The sequence below is a fragment of the Pleurodeles waltl genome, chromosome 9 (assembly GCF_031143425.1).
Source record: "Pleurodeles waltl isolate 20211129_DDA chromosome 9, aPleWal1.hap1.20221129, whole genome shotgun sequence".
In the NCBI taxonomy this organism is placed as follows: domain Eukaryota; kingdom Metazoa; phylum Chordata; class Amphibia; order Caudata; family Salamandridae; genus Pleurodeles; species Pleurodeles waltl.
The window spans coordinates 767,883,791-767,911,198 of NC_090448.1; the positions used below are offsets into that span (position 1 = coordinate 767,883,791).

Consider the following 27,408-nt stretch of genomic DNA (forward strand, 5'->3'; position numbering starts at 1 on the left):
ACCCCACTCCCTTCCACTGCCCCTTGAACCTCCTCGTCCATCTTAACTGCCTTGACCCTTTGCCACCTGTCTCCCTCGCTTCTTCCCCTTGCCATTTGTCTTAATCTATTCTTTTCTCTGCATTTCACCTCATATCTCACCGCCTTTGTTTCAGTTATATTCTCTTTCACGATCCGCGTTTCCCATGCCTCACTATTTTATTGCACCTGCGCTGCGTGTGTGCCTCTCTTCGTGTCATATGTGTCTCGTTCACCCCTCACAGTCTACAGTATCTTCCCTCTTAAGTTGTCTTATTACCATCCGTCGCTTCGCTCACTCTCTATTTTGCTTTTCGTTTTCCCATTCTGTTGCCTGCACGTTTATCTCTCGCTAGTGCAGTCACCTCTCCATCTGTCCCTTTCTTTCCCGCCTCCCGAGTCCTCTCCTTTACAATCCCTGGTGTTCCCGCCTCTTTCTTTGCAGCTCTCTCTGATGCCCTCCTCTTGCGCGTGGAGCCCCGCATGCTGCTCTCTACCCTGCTCTCTCCTACTACCCTCTCGCGCTCCTGTCTTCTCCCACTGCCCCTCCCTCGCGCACGGCTGCCTCCCCGCTGTCTCTGCAGCAGTTGACTGGGAAACACTGGAGTGTGCGCCTGGCGACTCGCAGAGGAGGGAGTCAGGTGCTCCGAGGACCTGTGCAGATCCCAGCGGGATCCCCGCGGTCCCCCTGCCGCGGTCTACAGGTGGGCGCGTGCACATTTCAGGCTCTGAAGACGGAGACGGGCTCTGGCGGCTTGGACCCAGTGCACAGAGAGGCGCGTCTCTAGGCGCATTGTGGATTACCTGCGGCAGCTTTCACCCATCGGATTGCGAGAAGGCAGCGGCGTGCGCATGGGGAGGTGAGTACGGGGAATGTATGATAAATCCGGGGTGGGGGCAGGAGGAGAGGTTCGTGCAGGCTTGGGGCAGTGGGGTGGATGGAGGGGTAGTTTATGGGTGTATGCGGGGGCGTGGCTTCAGGGTGTGTGTGTGGGGTGTTGCACCCCATAATACATGTATTTTGTGATAAATAGTTGAATGCAGATGCCTTCAGTCGGGTATGGTGAGGTGTCTGTCGGATTTCACCAGGAATTTTTACACACAGACAAAAATACACACTCACGCACTGCCTCTCTCCGTTTGGAAAGACTTTAAAAATGTTGTCTGTTTCACTAAATAATGCGCTTTTTCTTACTTAGTACTCCTACCCACACACATTTCTCTCCCTTTCCACTGCCCCTTAAGCACCTCAGGTGCGGCTTGCTTGTTGTATATGATGGGTGCATGGTGAATGTCTGGGTAAGGCGTGGGTTTAAGGGGGGGATTGCTTCAGTGAGTGGGTAGAAGGTAATTTGGTTTGGGCAGTGGAGAGAAGTAGTGAAGAGGTTGGAGGGAGCAAAGGGAGACAGGCTTGGAGAGATGATAAGACATATCGGAAAAGAATATGAGAAGAAGGGGCGACGGGGGTACTGGGGTGAAAGTGACAGATAGGCCTGGGAGCCGGAGAAGTGACCTGAGGCGGTAGTGATGTTTTTGTCAGTGTGGGGCGAAGGGTAGTGTGGGAGAGTGCAGGGTGGTCAGGGTGAGTGGAGGAGAAGAAGGGTCGTGCTTGGGAGTGAGGAACTGCGATTCTTAGTGGGGTGGGCGAATGAGAGGGAATGATTTGGTGCAGCAAGGAAGTATTGTGAAAACAGAGAGGTGGTTTGCTGGGTAAAGGAGAGGGGATAAAAGCGATGGTAAGTGGTGAGGGGTGAAGGAGGGAGATTTTTAGGTAGTGTAGTGAGGACAGCGGTGGCCTGGACTACAGGACAAATTCGAAAGGGTCGATGTGAGTGAGCAGAGGAGAGGGAGGGCTGTGATTCGGGTATTTGTCGAAAACGAGCGTATGGGGAGATAGCCGGGCTTTAAACGCAAGTCTGGGAATTTAAAGGGGAGCACTGATCAGGTTATAATAAAACGACCCTTTCTCACTTCTGGCCCCGATGACCGGATACTACCGCTTGCAAAGACTAGCCAGGTCCCCGATCGCGACTCTTTGACGCAAGTGTTTACAAGGACCAAGCAGCCAGGGCCTACTTCGAGACAACGGCGTGAACGTTGCTTACGAATATACTTTCCACTACATACTAAAACATACGTTGTCACAGTAATGGCGAAAAGTCCAGTCAGAGCAATTCGCCCACAAGGAATACGTCGTTTCTACACAGTAAACTGATAGACAAGGTAAAGTGAAAACCAGAGACGAATCATGCTACATAAAACAAAATGTCGGACGACCATCCTTGGCACTGTGCAGAGTTGCAGCTACATAAGTGCAGCAGCTACCAATAGTGCACCAGGTGCAGCAGCAACCGAGCCCAGGGATATGATGGGTCCACTGAATCACCATCATGCCTGCCTTTCACTCCACATCCGGGGGAATGGAGGGGCAGTTATCCTTGCAAGTATTGGGAACCATGGTACCCTAATATGTCAATAGGGCAGTCCAGTGGTACCTGGCTCCGCTGGTCACAGTGAACCGCTTAGGTCTTTGAGAATCACTGCTGTTTACCAGCACCCAGTTCAAGTACAGAATATGTCTCATAGCACAAGACAGGTGCATTCACAACTAGGGATTCGTGGCACCTAAACTGGTTATAAGTCTAGTAAGAGTCAAATAAACCTATTTTAAAAGTTGCTTGGTTTTTTAAAGGGTTTTTGGATTGTTTTTGTTTGCTTGTTTTGTGCTGGTCGCCTGTGCTTTTTAGGGGAGGAGGGTTTGTGGGATATGCTGTCTGCTTGTGGTTCCCGACTGGGACCCAGGTGGAGAAATAAACCAATACATTGCAAGTGGCCAGGTATGTTAATGTTTGTTTTTAGGGCTCTGGGTTACAGGAATAACGAGATCGTTGCTTCAACATTCTGTATAAGGGTCCATCACGGGTTGACCAAATTATGTGGCAAGAAAAGTTAGATTATCCTGTGTAATGCAACGTATTTTGTGACATTATTACTGCATTATTTTGTCTTTTTGCCATGTGTTAACACTATCTGTACAAAGGTTCCACATAATTTGTAACAGTTTAACACTCAAATGCAGCAATAGGCAATTGAAATGTGACCAGTCGAATTTTGCGAAGGGCCTTCCTCTGCTTGGTAACATCCGTTTGAGCTGCTTGGTGATCCGTTTGAGCTAAAACATATTTTTTGGTAATCCGTCAATTATGCACCAGATGATGGATTATGTGGCAGATTCAGCAAGCACATGTTTGCATGGAATGCGCTGCAGCCTCAGTTGCAGAATCCCATAATTCCATAGCTGCGCGTGTACCTCAGAACTGGCTAGTCGTACCCAGATTTTTTGGTGCTGTTTGGATTATGGGGATTTTTTTGTATTGTGTTAGGACTACTGTGAAAACTTCAAATAGACGTAGGCCAAGTTCTTTAGGGGCCCTTTGGACAATTGTGGCCTCCAAGGTTAAGGGGGACTTCAATTTCTCTAGAGTGACAAATACGTTCAGAAACCTGATCTGGTACTTGACTACCTGCTTCTGGACCCTGACTCCAAGTTGGGTTGGTTGGGGATGAGTGTTTGAGTGCCTCCATACACAGTCCTAGCACATCATAATCGACCCACAGACTCCAGTCAGTGCCAAGAAGGCGGAGGGTGTGTACTTTGGTCTAATGGTACTGGACCCAGAGGTTAACATGGTCTCTTCTTGATGCAGGAAATTGAACTCACCAGATAGATTCACTGTTACATGTGCTCACAGGACCGCTGCTGCTTTAATCTGCAAACACAGATTGCATCTAACCTGGCCTCAGGGTGTTTCGAAAGCTCCAACCCACTTGCAGCTTCAAGTTCATTTGTGCGAATGCCCGAGGAGAGTTGATCTTTGAATGTATTCTCTGAGGCCCAGAGAACTTGACATTAACTCTTCTATTGCTTAACAAACCTCAAATGTGAAACACTGTGATTTGGAGCTGGGTAAATAATGCTAACAGGAAAAACCATGCATCAACAGCGAGTTTAATGTTAAAATATACATCTAGCACATTTTGTTTATTCACTTAAAGTAGTTGAAACACCTACTCTCCAATGCCCACCTGTCGTTGAAACATATTGTCCCTTTCAGACATTTCGAAGGTCAGTTACAAATTTATTTGTGGAAAAAATACGCTGTTGATGTATAAAAAAATGAAACCAAAAACGTTTGTTTCACTTTTGTTTGTTATGTCAATTTATCGTTTTTGTACTATAGACCCATGATCTTTAAAAAATATTTATTACACCTGCTTGTATCACTTCTTGTAATGTCACTTTTTGCCACGTTATTGCTATTTCCATATGATAATCAGCCTGCACCACTTTCCTTAGAACCTGTGTGGGGCATACTATCTCTGTCTTCCTTGTTTGTTTAGTAAAAACTCTTTTTATTCGATTTACATGGATGAAAACCAAACAACCTAAGAAAAATATGCCACCAAGCGAAAGTACACAAGTGTGTTTGGAGTGTGCTGTCCTGCACACTATTCCTGCCTTCCTTTTTTTGTTTAGTAAAAACTATTTTTATTGCATGAATGAAAACCAAACAACCTAGGAAAAATGTGCCATCAATCGAAAGGGTGTGGATCCATGCCGAGCGCAGTTCTTCTTTTGCCTCTCATAATCCCCTCTTCGTTCACCATGCAAACCACACATCGTCCCATTTCTTGAGGCATCCCCCACCCTCATAAACCACCCACTCCTCCATTTGTACACCAGTCCATGTCCTTCTCCCATTCGATCAGTTCTGGCGTAGCTTTCTCCCCTCCCCCCAGCGCTGGGCTATGTTCTGTTTCCACACTAAGGGCCTTATTTCGAGTTTGGCGCCTACGTGGTGACCTCCCCACCGGAGTCATTACAAGTTTCCCGCAAGGTCAGTGGGTGGAAACCTAAGATTCCAACCGCTGGCCTAGCGGGAAACAGGCTACAGCATTGTCTCCATCTCATAATCGAGCCGGCGGCAATGCTGTAGCCTGCAGGGCAATGGTGATGGCTAAAGGGGCCCCTGCACTGCCCACACCAAGTGCATGGGCAGTGCAGGGGCCCCCTGAGGCCCCCAGCACCCATTCTCAACCAGCCTTTTCATGGCGGTGCTACCACCATGAAAAGCCTGGCGGAGAACGAGGTCGTAATCCCCAGGGCAGCGCTGCCCTGGTGGATTAGGACTTCCACCAACCTCCAGACCTCCAGAATCTCTGATCCTGGTGGAGCCGGTAGTTCCTTGGCAGTTCTCTGGCAGTTCCTGGTGGCCCGACTGCCAGGGTTGTAATGTGGCGGTTGGACCACCTTATTGTCGGCAGTCCAAACGCCACTGCGAGTCTCGCGGTCACTAGACCCTATGTGGCTCTATGCGTCCACAGTTTAGGGTACTTTGGTAATGTTGCTTCCCCTCATATACTTGCAGAAATAATTTGGCCACATGAACTACAGGAAAACCTGTCACCTGTGAATGCAGTGTGTCATTCTCTAACAAAAGCTCTGCAGTTTAGGACAGTCCCACACTATGTGGATGAAAGTGCTCACCGGCCTGCATGCCCTGCCTCATATTTGCGAGGCACCTCTTCCCATCCTGAGCAGCGATACTTGAGAATAGCAGGCTCTGTGCAGTATCCAGAGTTGGAGCAGCAGGAGCCCCACTCTAATGGCGATTTGTCTATGGCCCCGGATAACTTCCTCCCATTCGTTCTCCATATCCCCAAGATCATGTCCCATTCGGCCTTCAGCTGACCCAGGACGTCTGGTAAGTTATTGATTATTTTCTTGTACACTAAGGAGGTGGTGTCCCTGATCATGTGGTCGGCCAGCAGCCTGTCCCCCTTGGAGGCAGACTCATCAAGAATCACCCCTTTGGAATGCAAAATCTCAAGACTATCCTCGTCTTTCTAGTCAGCTGGATCTGCTGCTCAACCTCAAACTCTGGGAGGTTTCACATGGTCAGGGCAGGCATTTCTGTTCTCTGAAGTCCCCCTCCTGGTGAGATGGTTCGGGTCTGCAGACAAACTCTTCAGTAACACCCCAGTTGGTGGTAAGGGCTCAGCTACCATTGGTAAAGCTGGTGCAGTGGCAACGAGGCCAAGGGCCCTAAGGGGGCCAGTTGAAGCCCAATAACTGTTGTATTTTACTGCCCCAACAACAGTGAAAGGAGTAATTTTACTTGCTTGGGACAGAGCCCATACCCCTCCTGTTATGCTACAGGTTGTGGCCCAGGCACAACTCTTCCACTCAGCTGGAGGGTGTGGTATAGGAAGGGTAGAAGCTACAATGCCATAGAAACACCAGTGGTGTTCATCTGTAAATCTATCTATCTATCTATCTATCTATCTATCTATCTATCTATCTATCTATCTATCTATCTATCTATCTATCTATCTATCTCCTTCTCTCTCTCTCTATCTCTCTCTCTCTCTCTATATATATATATATATGTATATATATATATATATTTATATATATGTAGGAAGTTGGCTAGGATATACTATCTCAAAGTAAGAGATAGTGTGCACAGAGTCCAAGGTTCCCCTTAGAGGTAAGATAGTGGCACAATTAGATAATTCTAATGCTCTATATTGTGGTAGTGTGGTCGAGCAGTAGGCTTATCAGAGGGTAGTGTAAAGGATTTGTTGTACACACACAGGCAATAAATGAAGAACACACACTCAAAGACTTAACTCCAGGCCAATAGTTTTTATATGGAAAAATATATTTTCTTAATTTATTTTTAGAACCACAAGTTCAAGATTTGAAGTAAATACATAAAATGCAAGGTACTCCACACAGATAAGTTAGGAACTTTGAATCAGAGCAATAACATATACAGTTTTTGTTAAAATGGCAATAAGCTATTTCAAAAGTAGACACTGCAAAAATCAACAGTTCCTGGGGGAGGTAAGTATTGGTTAGGTTGTGAGGTAAGTACAACAGTTACAAGTCTCAGTTCCTGGGCATAGGCAGCCCACTGTTAGGGGTTCAAGGCGACCCCAAGGTTACCACACCAGCAGCTCAGGGCCGGTCAGGTGCAGAGGTCAAAGAGGTGCCCAAAACACATAGGCGCCTATAGAGTACAGGGGTGCTCCGGTTCCAGTCTGCCACAAGATAAGTACACGAGTCCTCGGGGGGCAGACTAGGGGGGTTTTGTAGAGCACTAGGGGGGACACAAGTAGGCACACAAAACACCCCGCCCCCCCCCCCCCAGCGGCACAGGGGGGGCCAGGTGCAGTGTGCAAAGCAGGCGTCGGGTTTTATATTGGTTTCAATGGAGGGACCCAGGAGTCACTCTAGCGGTGCATGTAGGGCACGGGGGCTTCTCGGGCCAGGCACCACCTGGGCTAAGCAGAGGATCGCCTGGGGGTCACTCCTGCACTGAGGTTCGGTTCCTTCTGGCCCTGGGTGCTGCGGATGCAGTGCTTGGTCCAGTCATTGGGTCCCTTGTTACAGGCAGTCGCGGTCAGGGGGAGCCTCTGGATTCTCTCTGCAGGTGTCGCTGTGGGGGTTCAGGGGGGTCGTCTCCGTCTACTCACGGGGTCGCAATCTCCGGGGAGTCCTCCCTGTGGTGTTGGTTCTCTGGATCTCGAGCCGAGGGCGTCAGGTGTAGAGTGTGAAGTTTAACGCTTCCGACAGGAAGAGTGAAGTTCTTTAAAGTTGCAAGAAAGTTGCAAAGTTGTTGCTGAAGTTGAGCAGAGCCGCTGCTCACAGGAGTTTCTTGGTCCTTAGGTTCAGGGCAGTCCTCTGAGGCTTCAGAGGTCGCTGGTCCCTGTCGGATCCGTCGCTGGTGGAAGGTTTTCAAGTCAGGAGACAGGCCTGTAGGGCTGGGGCCAAAGCAGTTGTCGTCTTCCGTCTTCTCTGCAGAGTTTGTAGGTCAGCAGTCCTTCTTGTTTCTTCAGGTTGCAGGAATCTGATTTCCTGGGTTCAGGGTTGCCCCTAAATACTGTTTAGGTCTGGGGGGCAGTATCCAATGGCTACTGTCCTTGAGGGTGGCTAAATCCTCTTGGTGCCTCCTCCCTGAGGGGAGGGGGACACATCCCTATTCCTACTGGGGGAATCCTCCAAAATCAAGATGGAGGATTTCTAAAGGCAGGGGTCACCTCAGCTCAGGGCACCTTAGGGGCTGTCCTGACTGGTGGGTGACTCCTCCTTGTTTTTCTCATTATCCCCCCTGGACTTGCCGCCAAAAGTGGGGGCTGTGTCCAGAAGGCGGGCATCTCCACTAGCTGCTGTGCCCAGGGCATTGTAACACGAAGCCTGAGCCTTTGAGGTTCACTGCTAGGTGTTACAGTTCCTGCAGTGGGGAGGTTTGAAGCACCTCCACCCAGAGCAGGCTTTGTTTCTGGCCTCAGAGGGCACAAAGGCCCTCACCCCAGGGGGTCAGAAACTCGTCTTTCAGCAGCAGGCTGGCACAGACCAGCCAGTCCTGCACTGAAGGATTGGGTAAAATACAGGGGGCATCTCTATGATGCCCTCTGTGTGCATTTTTTAATAAATCCAACTCTGGCATCAGTGTGGGTTTATTATTCTGAGAAGTTTGATACCAAACTTCCCATTATTCAGTGTAGCCATTATGGAGCTGTGGAGATCGTTTAGACAAACTCCCAGACCATATACTTAATATGGCCACACTGTACTTACAATGTCTAAGAATAGACTTAGACACTGTAGTGGCATATTGCTCATACAGCTATGCCCTCACCTGTGGTATAGTGCACCCTGCCTTAGGGCTGTAAGGCCTGCTAGAGGGGTAACTTACCTATGCAACAGGCAGTATTTTGTGGGCATGGCATCCTGAGGGGGATGCCATGTCGACTTTGCCTTTTTCTCCCCACCAACACACACAATCTACAATGGTAGTGTGCATGTGTTAGGTGAGGGGTCTCTTAGAGTGGCACAACATATGCTGCAGCCCTTAGGGACCTTCCCTGGTCACAGGGCCCTTGGTACCACTGGTACCTTCTACAAGGGACTTATCTGTGTGCCAGGGGTGTGCCAATTGTGGAAACAATGGTACATTTTAAGTGAAAGAACACTGGTGCTGGGGCTTGGTTAGCAGGGTCCCAGCACACTTCTCAGTCAAGTCAGCATCAATATCAGGCAAAAAGTGGGGGGGTAACTGCAACAGGGAGCCATTTTCCTACACAAGCCCCCCCCCACCCAGCCCACAGGCCAGGACACTCAGCCAAAGCTGGGGGAGTCTTCCTAGTATGTCAGGCGAGGAAGACTAAGGAAAACAGGCTGGTTTGTTGCAGGGCCTACTCTGCCTTACATCCTCCTGTTCAGGTCATTCCCACTGGGGAACTGACCTACTTCCACAGTGATAGGACCTAGTCTGAATTGCCTCTTGTCTGAGTTTTTAATGTCTTCATCCATTCTCTCTATTTTGGAGTTAGTGGTATCCACCTCTGCTAATCTTATCTTAGCCAGGGTCACCCCTAGCTTACCCAAAGAGGTTGCCCAGAGCTGGAGTAACCCCACCATGGCGGACAGGGTCAGGGGGCCTGTTAGAAATTGGGTTTCTGGTTGGCTAGGGTATGCACCTAAGCCAGGCAGAACCTACCCACTCTAGTCAGGGCAAGGGAGTTACACGTCCAAGAGTAACCCCTGCTCACCCCCTTAGTAGCTTGGCACGAGCAGTCAGGTTTATCCTAGAGGCAATGTGTAAAGCGTTTGCACAACCCACACTACACACACGATGCAATATCCCCACCACAAAGGAAACACAACACTAGCTTACATGAAAATATACTGTATTGTACACAACGTAATTATCAGACCAAACATCACATATCAGTACTATCCTGCTACCTTAGCAGTTGTCAGAATGTTACACATTAGTTACTCTGCAAACTAGCAGTAGTCACACATAACACACAGGTTACTCAGTATTCTGCAACATAAGCAGCAGTCAGGAAACACGTTATTATACCAAAGCACTTGTCATAAGAAAATCATAAAATGCCCATAGTAGGAACATTAGAAAACATGTGGCAAGTTAGAAAAACATATTAGCAAGCATGTCCATAAAAGGAACATTTGCATATGTACACAAAAACATCATAAAACAGGTAGGCAACATATAATACAATAAAGTCTCTAATAAGAACTTCTGATATATATTGTCCCTTTGAAATACCTGGTAGATGGTAAAGGCACCTCCAGTTCCCACCAAATGCAGAAGGAAAAAAAAATGGGGACCCCGGCGCTCCTCTGCGCCGAACGGGGGCCTCCCTGCTCCTTAAACCAGAGGAGGGCGGCACGCACCTCCTCTCTTTGGTAGATGGGCCCCTCTGGGAACCCGTGATCATTAGGGGCCCCCCGGGCCTCAACCGGCCCTCACGAGGGGGGGCCAAAGTCGGGAAGTCGTTTCTCAGTGAAGGAGGGGGGCACCACGCACCCCCTCCGTTCTCAGGGCAGACCCCTCCGGTGGCCCGTGGTCACTGGGGGCCCTCCCCGGGCCTCCACTGGCCCTCCCACGTGGGGGGGGGCACCGAAACAAGCCCAGAGCACCAAACATGGGGCTCGACGGTGCAGGGAGCCTCCGATGAGGCTTCCGTCCCACCCGTTCTGCCCAGGAGGTTGACCGGGCCCCTCCTGGGGCCCAAGATCAGTGCGCGGCCCACACAAGGGTTCTGGTGGGGCAGGGAGCCTCAGACGAGACTTCTCTCCCTGCCCGCCTTTAACTTGTACGTTGCGGCCCGTCCGGGCTGCAGCTGACGGCAGGCACCCAGGTAGGTGCCTGCTTGTGCCCCGGGGGAGCTCCCTAGAGCGAACCTCACCCGGGGCACGCTAGGAGCGCGTTCGCTCTGATATTTTTCCTGAATGTGCCCCGGGGGCACAAACTGCAGCGCGTCTCCGACGTGCTTGGAACTCCAAGGAAACCCGGGTTGCGGCGGTGAATCTTCCCTTTTTACAGGGCACAATGCAGCAAGGAGCCTACGAGCTCCCAGGGCTCCATAAGCGCGCTGCAATCAGCGCTATGGCAGCCACAACCACGGAGAAGCACCCCTCGGGAAGAAATGGATGCAGGGGTCAGGGGTCACAACACCCTGCCCCTGGGGAGCAGAGTCTTAAGAAAAGGTCCTCAGGTGGAGGGCCCAGCAACAGGCCAGCACAAGGGAAAGGCAGCAAGTGGCAAGTCCTTCACAGTGACCAGGCAGGTCACAGGTCAGCACATACAGCAGTCCATGGCGGTTCCTGGTGAGTCCCTTCAGCCTGTGGGGTCCAGTTCCAAGATGATTCCAAGAGTCTCCAAATTGTGGGGAAAATTCCCCCATACTTATACTCAGTCCTTACAATGTTTTGCTATGGCAGGAAGAGGAGGTTCCAGCCAGTTACAACTGGTTCTGGGAGTGCCCCCTCTCTCCTTTCAGCACAGGCTCCAAACATCAGTGGGGGGTTAACGACCCTATTGTGTGAGGCCAGGGCACAGCCTTTACAAATGTAGGTGTGCCCCGCCTCTCCCTTCTCTCAGCCCAGGAAGACTATTCAGTATGCAGATGCACCCCTGTGACACCACCACCCTTCCTGTGTACAGGCTGTCTGAAAAGTATGCACAAAGCCCCAACTGTCACTCTGCCCAGACGTGGATTGGAGTCAAGCTGCAAAACACCAGAGTCATAAGCACAGATAAATGAACACTTTCTAATAGTGGCATTTCTGTGATAGTAGTAAAAAATACACCTACACCAGTAAGTAGCATTTATTATCACCATCACAATCATACCAAACACACCTACACTACCCCTCATAAGTCAGACAATACCCCTTACACATAAGGCAGGGCATTTCTAATGCAATCCTATGAGAAGGAAGCACTCACAGCAGTGAGACACTAAGTTAGGCTGTTTGTCACTACCAGGACAGGCCACGCAACCTGGCACATGTCATGCCTTTCTACATACATGGCACCCTGCCCATAGGGCTAGCTACGGCGTACCTTAGGGGTGACCTACATGTAGTAAAAGGGGAGTTCTGGGCCTGGCAAGTAAATTTAGATGCCAGGTCCCTGTGGCAGAAAACTGTGCACACAGGCCCTGCGCTAGCAGGCCTTAGACAGGTTTGAAAGTCTACTTCAGTGGGTGGCGCAAGCAGCACTTCAGGCCCACTAGTAGTATTTAATTTACGGGCCCTGGGTATAGAGATACCACTGTACAAGTGACTTATAGGTAAATTAAATATGCTAATTAGGTATAAGCCAATCATACCAACTTTAGATGGGAGAGCACCTGCACTTTAGCACTGGTCAGCAGTGATAAAGTGCTCAGAGTCCTGGAGCCAACAGCGAGAGGTCATAAAAACCAGGAGGAAGGAGGCAAAAAGACTGGGGATGACCCTGCGTAAGGGAAAAAGTCCAACAGGGCCTAACTTGCTATTTGGCATAGGGTCAGACCACCATGCCAAGGATAGTGCAGCCATATAGGCTAACACCCAGCAGAGGCCACTGACAGCTGTCAGTGCCCAGAACCACACCTTTAGCTCTTCACCTACAAGGGAGGGGGCTAAGTTACAGGCTTCTTTGGGTTCAGGGTGCCTGTCTGCTGTTTTAGAGTGGGGTGTTACTACATCTTGTAGTAAACACCCTTCTTCCACTCTTTCTTCTGTTAGCTGAGGAGCCACCCACTCAGACTTAACAGTTGCCTGACTAGCCAGGACTTCTTGTGGGTCAGGTTGGACTTTACCAGTGCCACTTTTGGATTTCTCCCCTACTGGAGCAGAATCTCCTTGGCTTGCTGGAACCTTGACTAAAGGTTGTCCACCCTTCCTGTACTGTCTTCTTTTCTTTTTCTTCTGGGGCCTACTTGCAGTTACTGCAGGGACAGCACCTCCAGAATCCTTGGGAGAGGACTGGCACTGGACCAGTTCCTCTCTTGGGCTCTGACTAACCTCTGGGTAGTCATTTCCAAAGAGACATTCAATGGGGAGGTCTATAGTGAGTACCTCCATTCTCCAGCTAAAAGTCCCACCCACTTCTATGGGCACAAAAGCCACAGGCCTATCAGTGACCCTGTCTAGGCTAACTCATACTCTGGCAGTCTCACCTGGGATGTACTGATTTCAGAACACCAGCCTGTCATGCACAATTGTGTGACTGGCACAAGTGTCTCTCAAGGCAGTGGCTGGGATTCCATTCACCAGTAGGTGGTGGAAGTGTCTACTTCCCTCTGGAATCTCCAACTCACCTGTTGGACCCTTTTCCCAGTTGAAGGCTATGATGACCTCCTCATCTGAGGAGTCATCCACAATGGCTACACTGGTCACCCCTGGGAGTTTGCTAGGGGGTTTGTTTTTTGGACAAGAAGTGCCCTTGGTGTGGTGCCCTCTCTGTCTACAGTTTTGGCACCATGCCTTAGCGGCATCCCAGTTCTTACCCTGGTACCCACCTTTGTTTTGGGTTGTGTCTTGGGGCCCACTTACCTGGTCTGGTTTTTGGGGGCTTACAGAGGACTACTTTTCTTTGTTTCGAGTGTCATCCACTTTCTCCTGGGGAGGCTTTGTAACCCCTTTCTTTTGGTCACCCCCAGTGGAAGTTTTGGTTACCCTAGTTTTGACCCTTTCTTGAGGCGAAATTGGACCTAGATCTACCAGATATTGATGCAACGTTTCATTGAAGCAGTTAGTTAAAATGTGTTCTTTCATAAACAAATTATAAAGCGCATTATAGTCGTGCACTTCATTTCCAGTTACCCAACCATCCAGTGTTTTCACTGAGTAGTCTACAAAATCAACCTAGGTCTGGCTCGAGGTTTTCTGAGCCCCCTGAACCTACTTCTGTACTCCTCAGTGGAGAATCCAAAGCCCTCAATCAGGGTAGCCTTCAAGAGGTCATAAGATTCTACAACTTTACCAGAGAGTGTGAGGAGTCTATCCCCACACTTTCCAGTGGACATTGCCCAAAGGAGAGCTCCCCAGTGAGATCTGTTTACTTTTCTGGTTCCACAAGCTCCCTCAAAAGCTGTGAACCATTTGATGATATCATCACCATCTTCATATTTTGTTACAATCCCTTTGGGGATTTTTAGGATGTCAGTACTCTCTCTGACCCTATTTAAGTTGCTGCCACCATTGATGGGACTTAAACCCATCTCTTTTCTTTCCCTTTATATGGTTAGGAGCTGCTGCTCCAAAGCCAATCTTTTGGCCATCTTGGCTAACAGGAGGTCATCTTCATTGAGGCTGCCCTAAATGTTTCCAGAGGTACTGGTCTCCCCTGTGGCAGAACCAGTCTCTCTGACTATGAATTGAGGAGTCAGGGTTTGAGGGACCCTGTTCTCCCAATTTAGGACAGGAGGGGGGAGATCATCCTCCTGGTCACTAATTTCCCCATCTGAAGGATTATCCTGAGAGGGGTGGTCCCTTTTGAACTCTGCCAAAAGCTGCTGGAGCTTTACTTTGGTAGGGTTGGACCCAGTTTTTTTCTTTTTTAGCTTACAGAGAGTCCTTAACTCTGACATCCCTAGATGTAGGTAAGGGGTGAGGTTGAGTTCCACCACCATCTCATCTGTGCTAGACATTATGGCCCTCATTCTGACCTTGGCGGGCGGCGGAGGCCGGCCGCCAAAGTCCCGCCGTCAAGTTACCGTTCCGCGGTCGAAAGACCGCGGCGGTAATTCTGACTTTCCCGCTGGGCTGGCTGGCGGTCGCCTTCAGACCGCCAGCCAGCCCAGCGGGAAAGAGGCTTCCACGATGAAGCCGGCTCGGAATCGAGCCGGCGGAGTGGAAGCTGTGCGACGGGTGCAGTTGCACCCGTCGCGTATTTCACTGTCTGCGCAGCAGACAGTGAAATACATGTAGGGGCCCTCTTACGGGGGCCCCTGCAATGCCCATGCCAGTGGCATGGGCACTGCAGGGGCCCCCAGGGGCCCCGCGACCCCCCCTACCGCCATCCGGATCTCGGCGGTCCGACCGCCGGGATCTGGATGGCGGTAGGGGGGGTCGGAATCCCCGCGGCGGTGCAGCAAGCTGCGCCGCCGCGGAGGATTCAATGGGGCCGCGGTACACTGGCGGGACCCCGCCAGTGGTGCCGGTCCGACCGCGGCTTTACCGCCGCGGTCGGAATCCCCATTGGAGCACCGCCGGCTTGTCGGCGGTGCTCCCGCGGTCCTCCGCCCTGGCGGTCAAAGACCGCCAGGGTCAGAATGAGGGCCTATTTCTCTAAAAGTTGGGATAACTTTTTTAAGAATCTAAAAACTACTTCTAGAACTTAAATCAAAACCTTTACAAACGTTTAAACTCTAAAAGAAATGCTAACAGGGACTTTCACAAGGCCCTAGCAGGACTTTTAAAAATTTAGAAAAATAGCTCAAATTTCAAAAATCAGTTTCTAATGACAATTTTTGGAATTTAGTCATGTCATCAGGTATTGGCTGAGTAGTGCAGCAAATGCAAAGTCTTAGACCTCACCGCTGATCCACCAATGTAGGAAGTTGGCTCTGTATATAGTATCTCAAAGTAAGAGATAGTGTGGAAAGAGTCCAAGGGTTCCCCTTAGAGGTAAGATAGTGGCAAAATTAGATAATTCTAATGCTCTATATTGAGGTAGTGTGGTCGAGGAGTAGGCTTATCAGAGGGTAGTGTTGAGCATTTGTTGTACACACAGGCAATAAATGAAGAACACACACTCAAAGACTTAACTCCAGGCCAATAGTTTTTATATAGAAAAATATATTTCTTAATTTATTTTTAGAACCACAAGATTTGAAGTAAATACATAAAATGCAAGGTACTCCACACAGGTAAGTTAGTAACTTTGAATTAGAGCAATAACATATACAGTTTTTGTTAAAATGGCAATACGCTATTTTAACAGTAGACACTGCAAAAATCAACAGTTCCTGGAGGAGGTAAGTATTGGTTAGGTTGTAAAGTAAGTAAGACACTTACAAGTCTCAGTACCTCGGCATAGGCAGCCCACTGTTGGGGGTTCAAGACAACCCCAAAGTTACCACACCAGCAGCTCAGGGCCAGTCAGGTGCAGAGGTCAAAGAGGTGCCCAAAACACATAGGCGCCTATGGAGAACAGGGGTGCTCTGGTTCCAGCCTGCCACCAGGTAAGTAACCGCGTCCTCGGGGGGCAGGGAGGTTTTGTAGAGCACTGGGGGAACACAAGTAGGCACACAAAACACACCCTCAGCGGCACAGGGGTGGCCGGGTGCAGTGTGCTAAGCAGGCGTCAGGTTTTGTATTGGTTTCAATGGAGGGACCCGGGGGGGGGGTCACTCTAGCAGTCCAGGCAGAGCACAGGGCTTCTCGGGCCAGCCACCACCTGGGCTAGGCAGAGGGTCGCCTGGGGGTCACTCTTGCATGGAGGTTCGGTTCCACCTGGTCCTGGGGGCTGCGGGGGCAGTGCTTGGTCCAGGCGTTGGGTCCCTTGTTCCAGGCAGTCGCGGTCAGGGGGAGCCTCTGGATTCTCTCTGCAGGCATCACTGCGGGGGTCCAGGGGGGTCGTCTCAGGCTACTCACGGGGTCGCAGTTGCCAGGGAGTCCTCCCTGTGGTGTTGGTTCTCTGGATCTCGAGCCGGGGGCGTCAGGTGCAGAGTGTGAAGTCTCATGCTTCCGGCGGGAAGAGTGAAGTTCTTTAAAGTTGCAAGAAAGTTTCAAAGTTGTTGTTGAAGTTAAGCAGAGCCGCTGCTCACAGGAGTTTCTTGGTCCTTAGGTTCAGGGCAGTCCTCTGAGGTTTCAGAGGTCGCTGGTCCCTGTCGAATGCGTCGCTGGTTGCGGGTTTTCGAGTCAGGAGACAGGCTGGTAGGGCTGGGGCCAAAGCAGTTGTCGTCTTCCATCTTATCTGCAGGGCTTGTAGGTCAGCAGTCCTTGTTTCTTCAGGTTGCAGGAATCTGATTTCCTGGGTTCAGGGTTGCCCCTAAATACTCAATTTAGAGGTCTGTTTAGGTCTGGGGGCAGTAGCCAATGGCTACTGTCCTTCAGGGTGGCTACACCCTCTTGTTGCCTCCTCCCTGAGGGGAGGGGGGCACATCCCTATTCCTATTGGGGGAATCCTCCAAAATCAAGATGGAGGATTTATAAAGGCAGGGGTCACCTCAGCTCAGGACACCTTAGGGGCTGTCCTGACTGGTGGGTGACTCCTCCTTGTTTTTCTCATTATCTCCCCTGGACTTGCCACCAAAAGTGGGGACTGTGTCCAGGGAGCAGGCATCTCTACTAGCTGGAGTGCCCTGCAGCATTGTAACACGGAGCCTGAGCCTTTGAGGCTCACTGCTAGGTGTTACAGTTCCTGCAGAGGGGAAGTGTGAAGCACCTCCACCCAGAGCAGGCTTTGTTTCTGGCCTCAGAGGGCACAAATGCCCTCACCCCAGGGGATCAGAAACTCATCTCTCAGCAGCAGGCTGGCACAGACCAGTCAGTCCTGCACTGAAGGACTGGGTAAAATACAGGGGGCATCTCTAAGATGCCCTATGTGTGCATTTTTTTATAAATCCAACACTGGCATCAGAGTGGGTTTATTATTCTGAGAAGTTTGATACTAAGCTTCCCAGTATTCAGTGTAGCCATTATGGAGCTGTGGAGTTCGTTTTGACAAACTCCCAGACCATATACTTAATATGGCCACACTGTACTTACAATGTCTAAGAATTGACTTGGACACTGTAGGGGCATATTGCTCATGCAGCTTGCTCTCACCTGTTGTATAGTGCACCCTGCCTTAGGGCTGTAAGGCCTGCTAGAGGGGTGATTTACCTATGCCACAGACAGTATTTTGTGGGCATGGCATCCTGAGGGGGATGCCATGTCGAATTTGCCTTTTTCTCCCCACCAACACACACAATCTAGAATGGCAGTGTGCATGTGTTAGGTGAGGGGTCCCTTAGGGTGGCACAACATATGCTGCAGCCCTTAGGGACCTTCCCTGGTCACAGGACCCTTGGTACCGCTGTTGCCTTTTACAAGGGACTTATCTGTGTGCCAGGGGTGTGCCAATTGTGGAAACAATGGTACATTTTAAGTGAAAAAACACTGTTGCTGGGGCCTGGTTAGCAGGGTCCCAGCACACTTCTCAGTCAAGTCAGCATCAATATCAGGCAAAAAGTGGGGGGTAACTGCAACAGGGACCCATTTTCCTGCAATATATATATATATATATATACATATATATATATATACAAATTGCATGAACTTGGCTCAAGGGCATTAGAGAACGTTACATGAGCAGCAGACTACATCATAAAAAGTTAGATTAGTTGTTTTTTAGGCATAGGGAGATTAAGAGATCAGCTTAGAATCACAAGCTGTTGAGGCAACACCAGGATTCAAACCTGCTTCCTAACTTCCAATGATGGCTGCTCCAGCCGTCAGTCACATCTCCTCTCCTCCTGATGCTGCACCAAGGAGCCCAGTATTTTTATGTCCGCCAACAGAAGCTATTTTGACGGGAGACTCACAACATTTAAAGCCATGAATGGCTTTACTTTATCTTTCTCACGCTTAATATTGCTACTATTTCACTGCAAGTCAGTGGAGAAAATAAATCCCACCCGATTATATTCTCTGTCTTTCTGGTTCACATGTTTACATGTGTGACGTTCATTTAGGTTTAGAGTGAGCTGGACAACGATCAAACTTGAATCAGCCCAGGAACTTGGTTTAAAAGTTTGGCGTCCACCCAAACAACAAATAGGTTAATTTATGCCCTTTCTTTCAAGCAAATCTGGAGGAACTGATATGGAGGGGACAAGATGAGCTTAGTCTGTGTCTATGCCAAACATCCACTAAACAACATCTTTTTATGCTTACACAAAGTTCCAAAGACAAGTGTTACTCAACTTGGCATCATTTTTTAAAAACTTAGCACGTCATAAAGTGTGAAGCATGTGAATTTTTTTTTTTTTTTTTTTTTTTTAAAGGTGCATGGATAAGATGCTATAGATGACTATGTAAAATGTTCCAGCTGCTGCTGTTTATGGCAAAGAATGGGTCAACACTAGGCAGCAGCCGTTGGCTCATGTTCCCTGCCGTTGTAAGTCCAGCCCTAAGGGGTGTGACTTTTGAAGGCAGAGGAGTGCACCTCCTGGAGATCAGTGCTGTTTTTGAAAGTGCAGTAAATGAGGGGGATCCCACTGGATCCAGAATTGAGCCGGATCAGGGCTGAAGCTAGTGAAGGATGCTGAATTTGTTCAAGTGTAATTTGCCGATACCGGGGTACCTTCAGTAATGTCTGCTTTTCGTTCCCAGCATCATCCTGCAGGCGGTTTCTTATTTTCACCTCCAACTGGGCCCAAAAGAATGGCCTGATATACAGGGGCATCAGCCCTACTTTAATTCAAGTATCAGCCTGGCTGTATCTATCTAGAGTAGTGATACTCATAGTACGGCCCGGGGGCCATGCAGCCCTTCTGACCTTTGCATGCGGCCCAGCAGCACTGGGCTGCTCCTAACTAGACTTGGCACTAACATTAAAACAATGTAAATAAACAGGCAAGCATTTATTTAAGGTGAGTTGAAGGTAACGAAAAGAGATAAGAGAGGGGATCTGTACAATGTAACATCAGAAACACCTTATTTGAAGCAAAAATGTAAAAGCATGATCAAGTCTGCTCAAAATTCAAAAAGTTTATTTCATTAACACGCAGAAACTTCACCTTAGTACACCAGATTATATCAGTGCATTGAAGAAATATATTTTTTCAAATTGATAATTTTCTAACCAGAATTTAGAAACATTTAGCCCCCCATCTCCACCCCGACAACAATGCCTTTGGTGAGCTAAGAGGCAAGTCAGCTATGTGCACTCTTTCGGTGGCCTAGGTTTCAATTATACAAAAACATTATAGTTTATTAAATCAAACACAAAAAAGGTTTTGTGCAGCACACATCCTAAAGTCATGCGAGGTCCTCATATGTGATAATGAACAAAAAGCAGGGAAAGTGAAATAAAACATTTACTTAGGATCACACAGTTTGGTTAAGTGGAGAAGCCATGATTATTCCCAAGTTTATGGTTTCACGTTGTGCTACTCAGACACTAGAAGTATAGCTTTGCGTCCCTTACACCCACTTTACTACCAACCCCGACTGCCACCCTGCTGCCATCAGTGCGTCCCTCGGTCACATCAAAGACCAAACTCTGCAGCCCCCGTGAAAATGTTTGCGAGTACCCATGATCTAGAGCATAACACCTAGCTGTCTATCCAATGGTTGGAAATATAGGCACACAGCTTGTTATCACTTAGGGCCTGATTTAGGTCTTGGCGGAAATAATTCTCCATCACAAACGTGATGGATTTCCTGTCCGCCTTCTTGCGATCTCTATAGGATATCATGGGATCGTAATAAGGTGAAGGGAATATCCGTCACATTTGTGATGGAGTATTCACCTCCGCCTAGACCTAAATCAGGCCCTTAGTTTGAGGGCAGGTTTTTGACTTTATTGAACTCATGTCTCTAGAGATATGCAAGCACTGTGAAGAATGTCAGAAGCATCTGTCTGCATGAGTAATTACCAAAATAATAATTTAAATAGCACGTTCTTTTAATTACATTTTTTTCTAACGCTAGTCATTCCACTATAGGGTGTGAGCAATTTGCATCATACGCAGATATTATGCAGAGGCAGTATATCATGTACATGTGTTAATCAGTGCGTAGGATATGTTAGACAATGATTACAATGTGAAGGTGTCACATATCGTTGTTACTGTTAGGCATTATGGGCCTGATTCTAACTTTGGAGGACGGTGTTAAACCGTCCCAAAAGTGGCGGATATACCACCTACCGTATTACGAGTCCATTATATCCTATGGAACTCGTAATACGGTAGGTGGTATATCCGCCACTTTTGGGACGGTTTAACACCGTCCTCCAAAGTTAGAATCAGGCCCTATATGTTATGACTGCAGGATTGGGAGAAACACAAAGTCAGGAATTAAAATGTAAGTAAATGTTGGGGTTGTCTGTACTAATCAGAATTTATTACTACATTTTTTTTGCAGCGGGCACATTAAGCCGCTATGCTAGTATATATGTTAATATATAAGACTGTGACTAGACAAAACACTAACCTCTCCAGCAAATCCTTTAACCAGAGTTATCTTACCCTATATTTATCCCCTCAAAATTGCTGGGCACACAAAGAGCTCTGCAGTTGGTGCTTAGCCCAGTAAGACATTTTAAAATGCAGCCTCTTGGTGGCCAATTACATAAGCCACAACACATTTCCTGTCACGTTTTTCCTAGTTGACAATTTCTTTTAGGTAGAGTTTAAAAAAAGTAAATGTATCTGTTGACTGTCAGACTAAACCCCTTGTGACTTGTGACTTGAACACATTTTCACTGCCACATCCGGACCCCAAATTTTTGGGTTCCCAGAGTATTTTTTTTCCCCAATTCCAGCACTGCCCGCTTGGGTCATACTGGCCATTAGGGCAATCAGGCGGCGCCCGATGGGCTGGTCTGACAGGTTTTTGGCTCCGTATGAGGTTATTTTGTGGATTACTAGGCCGGTTTCTTTTTAATTTCCCTACTTCTAAAAAAAATATTGCAAGCAGCAATCTCAAATCCATGCAGTCTTCCATGACTTGCAAATTAGTTTGCAAAATACAGCTTTACAAATACTGTACAAAAAAAACAGTTTTTCTTTACAAGTTCAAAACCGCTGACCACTTTTTTAGCTATCAAATCGACTAATAGGGGCCACTTTTATTTTGGTACCTGGGCCCATTTTCTGTCCCAGTGTGACCCTACTGCCTGCTGCTCATGGCTACGGACCTACGTGAGAGCCAAAGTCAAATTTCAAGCTGGGTCAGAAGTTTAGTGGACAAATGCATTTACTCCTGGAATTTGCAATCCATCTCATTGTCACAAGGTTTCCATTCCTGGTTATTTTGACTTCAGGTGATCTGTTAGGGCTCAGAGTACATGAAAACGCTCACATGCTCTTGATGCTTTTATCAGGATCCACACACACAAGGAGCCTAAGTCAGGGGTGGACACAGGTGAACGAGTCCCGGCGCTAATGTTAGAGAGGGAACATCACCTCCTTAGCTGGAGGCATAAAGAAGCTCAAATGTATCCCTTTTAATAGACTCTTTAAGTATCTACCTTTTTAGCCATTAGTAAGGCCCAGGAGGGACTGTCCATCATTGATACCACCAGTTTCTTAATTATGTAAAACATAGATGCTTTTTGTGATTACATACTAGTTAAGCAAACAGAAGAAGTGCAGGAGCACCAAATAAATCTTTAGAAGTACACAGGCCCCTTTGGTTCAGTCTTTAAACATAAAGAAATACATGTACCTCTTGTTCAGTCTTAAATGGGGGATGGGCGAAACTTGTGGAGTTTCACACTGTGGAATTTCATGGAGCTGAAGAAAAATTCTGCCAGATTCTGTGGAATTCCACCAATGGGTGGAAAGTATGCAGTTTGTGGTGCAATTTAATGCTGATAGCGTTAACAGCACTGAAAATCAGTGTGAACAGCACCATGTGTTGCGCAAGGGCATGTGGCCATTTAATTTGATTTTGCTGCTACTAGTGTAGAAAATCTACTCGAGCTGGAGCAAATCTACACGAATTGCAGCCCTCTGACCGCAAACACTCTCAAACTCTGGCAAACACCCCTGTTAGAAAATCGTGCTAGAGGACGCCAAAGTTTGCTTGCCATCTCCCATATTCTGGAGCCTCGTGGGAGAAAATTTATGCCAGCAGCGATTGGCAGAATTTAGAGAGAACTTGGGGTTAAAGGGTAACACAGAGTGGCCAAAATGCCACCAATTCCATGGGCAGAACAGAATATTTCGCCTGCCTCTAGCAAATTTATTGTAGACATATATTTATAGTACTACATTCTATTTGAAACTGCGTCTCAGCTTTACTGTAATGTAAGTCTATCTCTTGCCCTGACATAGCTTCAGTGAAGTAACTCCTCGTGACATCCTTGCACATTTTCTATGTGATTTAGCCCCACCCTCCACTCTATGTTTAGGACTTGTGCCCTTCATACATACACATTTTGAGCAAGAAGTAGATCTCGCCCCAGGGCTGCAGTAAAGAAGGAGAAATCCCTACTAGAGAAATCACAGCCAACAAAGTCAAAAACTATTATAGATATTACTCTTCGAGGATGAAAGGAGAAGTGCATTTAGTTTCTATCAGGCAGGCACATCCTTGAACTCTTTTTGGCAGCATTTTGAAGCAGACCCCTGATTTGTGCATAGGATCCGAGACAGATCTGCTGGTAGCAAGCTGGTTGTAGCCATGGGTGGAAGGAAACATTGTAGGGTTGAACAGCTACAGCAAAAGCTCTAGTCCTTATAGAGAAAGAGGGTTTCAGAGAGAGGAGAAGGAATGAGTGGGAGAGCATTCATTTAGAAGTGGAGAGAGTGGGATGAAGTGATTTGGATGGGAGAAGGAGGGCGATAATGCAGAAGAGCTGAGAAGTGTGAGATCTTCTGAGGTAGTAAGCAAAAGAATCATGATGGAACTGGAGGGAAGAATGATTTGCGATGTGATGGAGAAACAAAGAGACTGGGTGTTTGAGGGAGCAATTTAAAAGGGAAAGACACATTGGCACTGGTGGCCCTCACCATTTAAAGGTGCAGCACCAAGGTTAGGATGGCACAGCCCATCGTGCGCTCACACTCAAACTATTTTTGAAGACATTTGCACCTGTGTGCCTATCTATAACATAGTTACTTAGCCTGAGACCGGACTGCTCCAAATAACAATCTTCCACTAGGTAACGACTACTTCTCAGTACTCCAAAAAACAAAAAAGCAACACAAATTCCAGTATTTTATAAATGGCACAATAGTTTAATTTTTCTCTAATTTCACAACTAAATATCCATGTTCTTGAAATCATCACTGTCTTGATTTAAGTCTGCAATCCTGCATAGTATTTTCTCTTCAGATCTCATCAGCAGGGCTTCTAACTCAGTGTTGACAAACTGTGGAATACAGTTTTGTCTTCACCAGAGTAATTTTCAAAAACGATTCTTCAACATTCAAACTGGTAGTAAGGAGTCTTAAACCACAGCCATCCTTGCTTGAGCACATCTGCATATGAAAGAGACTGAAAAAGTGACATTGTCTGTGAGAAACAGAAGATGAGAAAGGAAATAATATACACAAGAGAAGGCACAGTGTAAGGGAGGTTTTAAAAAAAAGAAAAACTTATTTTATTGGCATTTCAGTTGAAGTTAAGCAGATATAACATAATGCCTTTTTCGTTTTGTGACATACTTCTTGACATTTGTACAAGTGACACACAGGCTTACAGACATAGGCCCTCATTCTGACCTTGGCGGTCTTTTCGCAAGACCGCTGAGTTACCGCCGCGGTGAAGACCGCCGACCGCGGCGGTGTGCCGCTGTGCGCATTCTGACCGCTGGGAGCGTTCCGCCGGAAAACCGCCAGCAGCCACACTGGCGGTCGGCGGGAAAGTGGAGACTGGTCAACCTCCACCGCCACGCCAGCAGAACACCGCCCACAGAATTACGACCCACATTTCTGTGTGGCGGTCTTCTGTTGGCGGTCTTCTGTTGGCGGTCACGTCCCTATGGCTCCCGTCGCCTCCCGGAGGACCAACGCACAAGGTAAGTTGATCGTCCGTGAGGGGAGGGGGTGGGGGGGGTGTTGTGTGATGTGGGCGTGCATGGGGGTGTGCGTGTGAGTGTGTAGAGGGGGTGTGTGAGTGCGTGTATGCGGGCGTGGGGTGCTGCTGTGTCTATGGGTAATGTGTGCTGTTCGGCAGGTGCGCATGTCGGCATGTATGTGTGCGGGTATGTGTCCCCGTTGTGTATGTGTGTGTAGGGGGTGTGTATATGTGCATGTTGGGGGTGTGTGCATGTCGGGGTACATGTATGTGCATGTCGGGGTGGGGGTGGGGAGGGGGTTCGTACCACCTCTGGGGGGTGGCAGGGGGGTGGAGGGTGTGGGGGGAGGACTCGGGTGGGTAGTGGGGGGTGGGGGAGACCCCTATCAGTGCCAGGGAAGGAATTCCCTGGCCCCGATAGTGCTTACCGCCATGGTTCGCACGGCGGTTCCCGCCCGCAAGAAACCGCGGCGGTAGGCAGGGTCATAATACCCTTGGCGGTCTTGGGACGACCACCGGGCCGGAGTGCGCAAACTCCAGCCCCGCGGTCATGACCGCCGCGGCGGTCGTAGTGGAGAAGTAGCGGTCGGTCGCGGCGGGGACCGCCGCGGTCAGAATGCCATTTTTAATACCGCCGGTCTGTTCGCGGTCCGACCGCCGTCTCTCCGCCGACCGCCAGGGTCAGAATGAGGGCCATAATGAACTTACATCAGAGCATAGTAGTTCTGTTTTGTCGCTAAAGTTCTCACCCCTTTGTTAGTATGCCAGTAGTACTCAGCTGTTCAATGGTTCTTAACAGTGACCTAGGGCAGTGGGGGAGTGGGGGTAGCAATAATCATGTCACTTAAGGCCACTGTCTAATGCCTTCAGCAATACGTGTTCATGCTCTCTAGGGATTACCAATCCACTTCGTTATCTGCAATACTTATCAAGAGAGCCAATCAGAAATGAAGCCAACAATATAACAAAGCTAAGAAAAACAAAAACTAACAATCTGCCTGCGGTCCTCGTATGTACACAAGCAGGCTGTGTGGTGACAATAGATATGGAATCAGCTTTTGAGTACTATCTTGGAGTCTGTGCATGGGGATGGGTCTCCAATGAGGTGGGTGTGCAGGGAGGGCAACTACCTACACATGTGTCATTCCCCTGGGGGTCCTGGAGTTAATTCAAGGGTACTCTCCCTACATCTCTCTCCTATACACTCGTTGTGGTGCTTCCGGTTTTGCTTTCATGATCTGTGTCTAGTCCCGCAGCACTGTTTTCCCAGACATCCATAACCTCTGTCCACAGTGGGGCCAATGGCCTACGCCTCATCCCTTTGCCTTCCTCCCTCTTCAAGGCTCTCTCCTCCACTCTACCCTATCTTGTGACATCTTGTGCCCAAGTCTGTAGGCTAGGACCTTCAGCATGTTTCCATGCCATTGATAATCGTCGCTTAGCCAGCACCAGAGCCAAATCAACAAAACTGTTGCCCACTTTTTTGGGGCGTGGCCTAGTAAATAACCCCAGGAGGCATGTTTCCATCGTCGTCTCCAGTCGTCTATTCAGTGCATGGTTAATTTTATGGATGACCCCCATCCAAAATTCTTGCAGCTGTGGACATTCCCATGTCAAGTGTCCGAGTCCCGCATCCAACATCGACATCATGGGCAACCCAACCCAGCCCCCCGTATATGAGTGTCAGCTGACGTGGGGTTTGGTAAGTCCTATGTGTGTAGTTATATTGTATATATTTTAGTCGGGTGTTTAGGGAGACTGAGGGATCGTACGCAAGAATCCTGTTCCATTCTCCATCAGTGAGATGTCTATCTAGTTCCTTCTCCCACCTGGCCCGTAAAGCATCCAGCGGGTTATGTACCATTGCCAGTAGTGCCCTATATGGCCAGGAGACGAAGTGCGAGCCCCCCAATAGACAGCATAGTCTGTAAGACCTTGTGTGTGGGAGGTTCACCCTCTATACCTCTCCAGAGGGCCCGGATAGACCCTATTATCGCCTTGCACGTCAGAAACTACCCACGAGGCCGACCAGTCTGGTCCGCAAGATCCTCAAAAAGAATCTGCGATCCCTGTCTATACAGTGCACCCAGCGTATGCAAGTCTGTGGTTGTTCAGAAGTGTAGTTGTCGTTTTGTAAAACAAGAGAGGGGTCGCTATGGGGCATTCCCACTAGTGGCATATCTGGCCCGTAAGGCACCTCCGTGTGTGTTCTTCTAAGGACTCTCCACCAGTTGGCAAGAGCTGTTGTCAGTAATACTCCCGTCTTAGTGCTGCGTAAGGTAGGCAAAAGCAGCCCATCTACCAGTCCAGTGTTGCTGAGATCTCCCCCGTCTGCTGTCAGTTCCGTAAGCACCACTACACTGAGCCACTGTGCAAGCCACTGCATCTGGGCTGCCAGGAAATAAAACTAAAAGTCAGGGACTCCAAGCACCCAGCGTCCCGGGGCAGTCGCAGAGTGGCCAGTGCCACCATCCCGAATCAATTCCGTAAGCAGCGTGTCCAGTGGTCGAAACCAAGAGGGCGGCAATGCCCGAATCACTGGACCCAAGTTACCTTCTCTGAGGTCCTGTGTCTCATGGTAGATCTGGATGCCCAATAGCGGTAGGTATGTGGTGCCCAAGATACCTCCTCCGGGCATGAAGACGGACAGATCGTTCCACGGACTTCCGGGAAGATGTAAGTCTTACGTTTATTTAGTTGGAGACCAGAACAGACCCCAAACTCATCTAGCAGTTGGAACACCTGAGGTAAAATTTCTAGACCATTGTGAAGATAGATAAGTAGATCATCTGCATTCCAGGAGACTACATGGAAACGTCCATGTCGACATATGCC

General features: G+C 48.6%; 1 protein-coding gene across 1 annotated transcript in view; it reads left to right on the forward strand.

Annotated features, from left to right (window-relative positions):
• Window positions 1-428: 428 nt before the first annotated feature.
• The window catches only part of LOC138258715 (somatostatin receptor type 1-like), a 283,334-nt gene continuing 256,354 nt past the window's right edge, over window positions 429-27,408 (forward strand). Inside the window, exon 1 of the mRNA XM_069206000.1 lies at window positions 429-877. The gene's annotated coding sequence lies outside the window, so the exon portion shown is untranslated. The remainder of the gene's footprint in view (window positions 878-27,408) is intronic.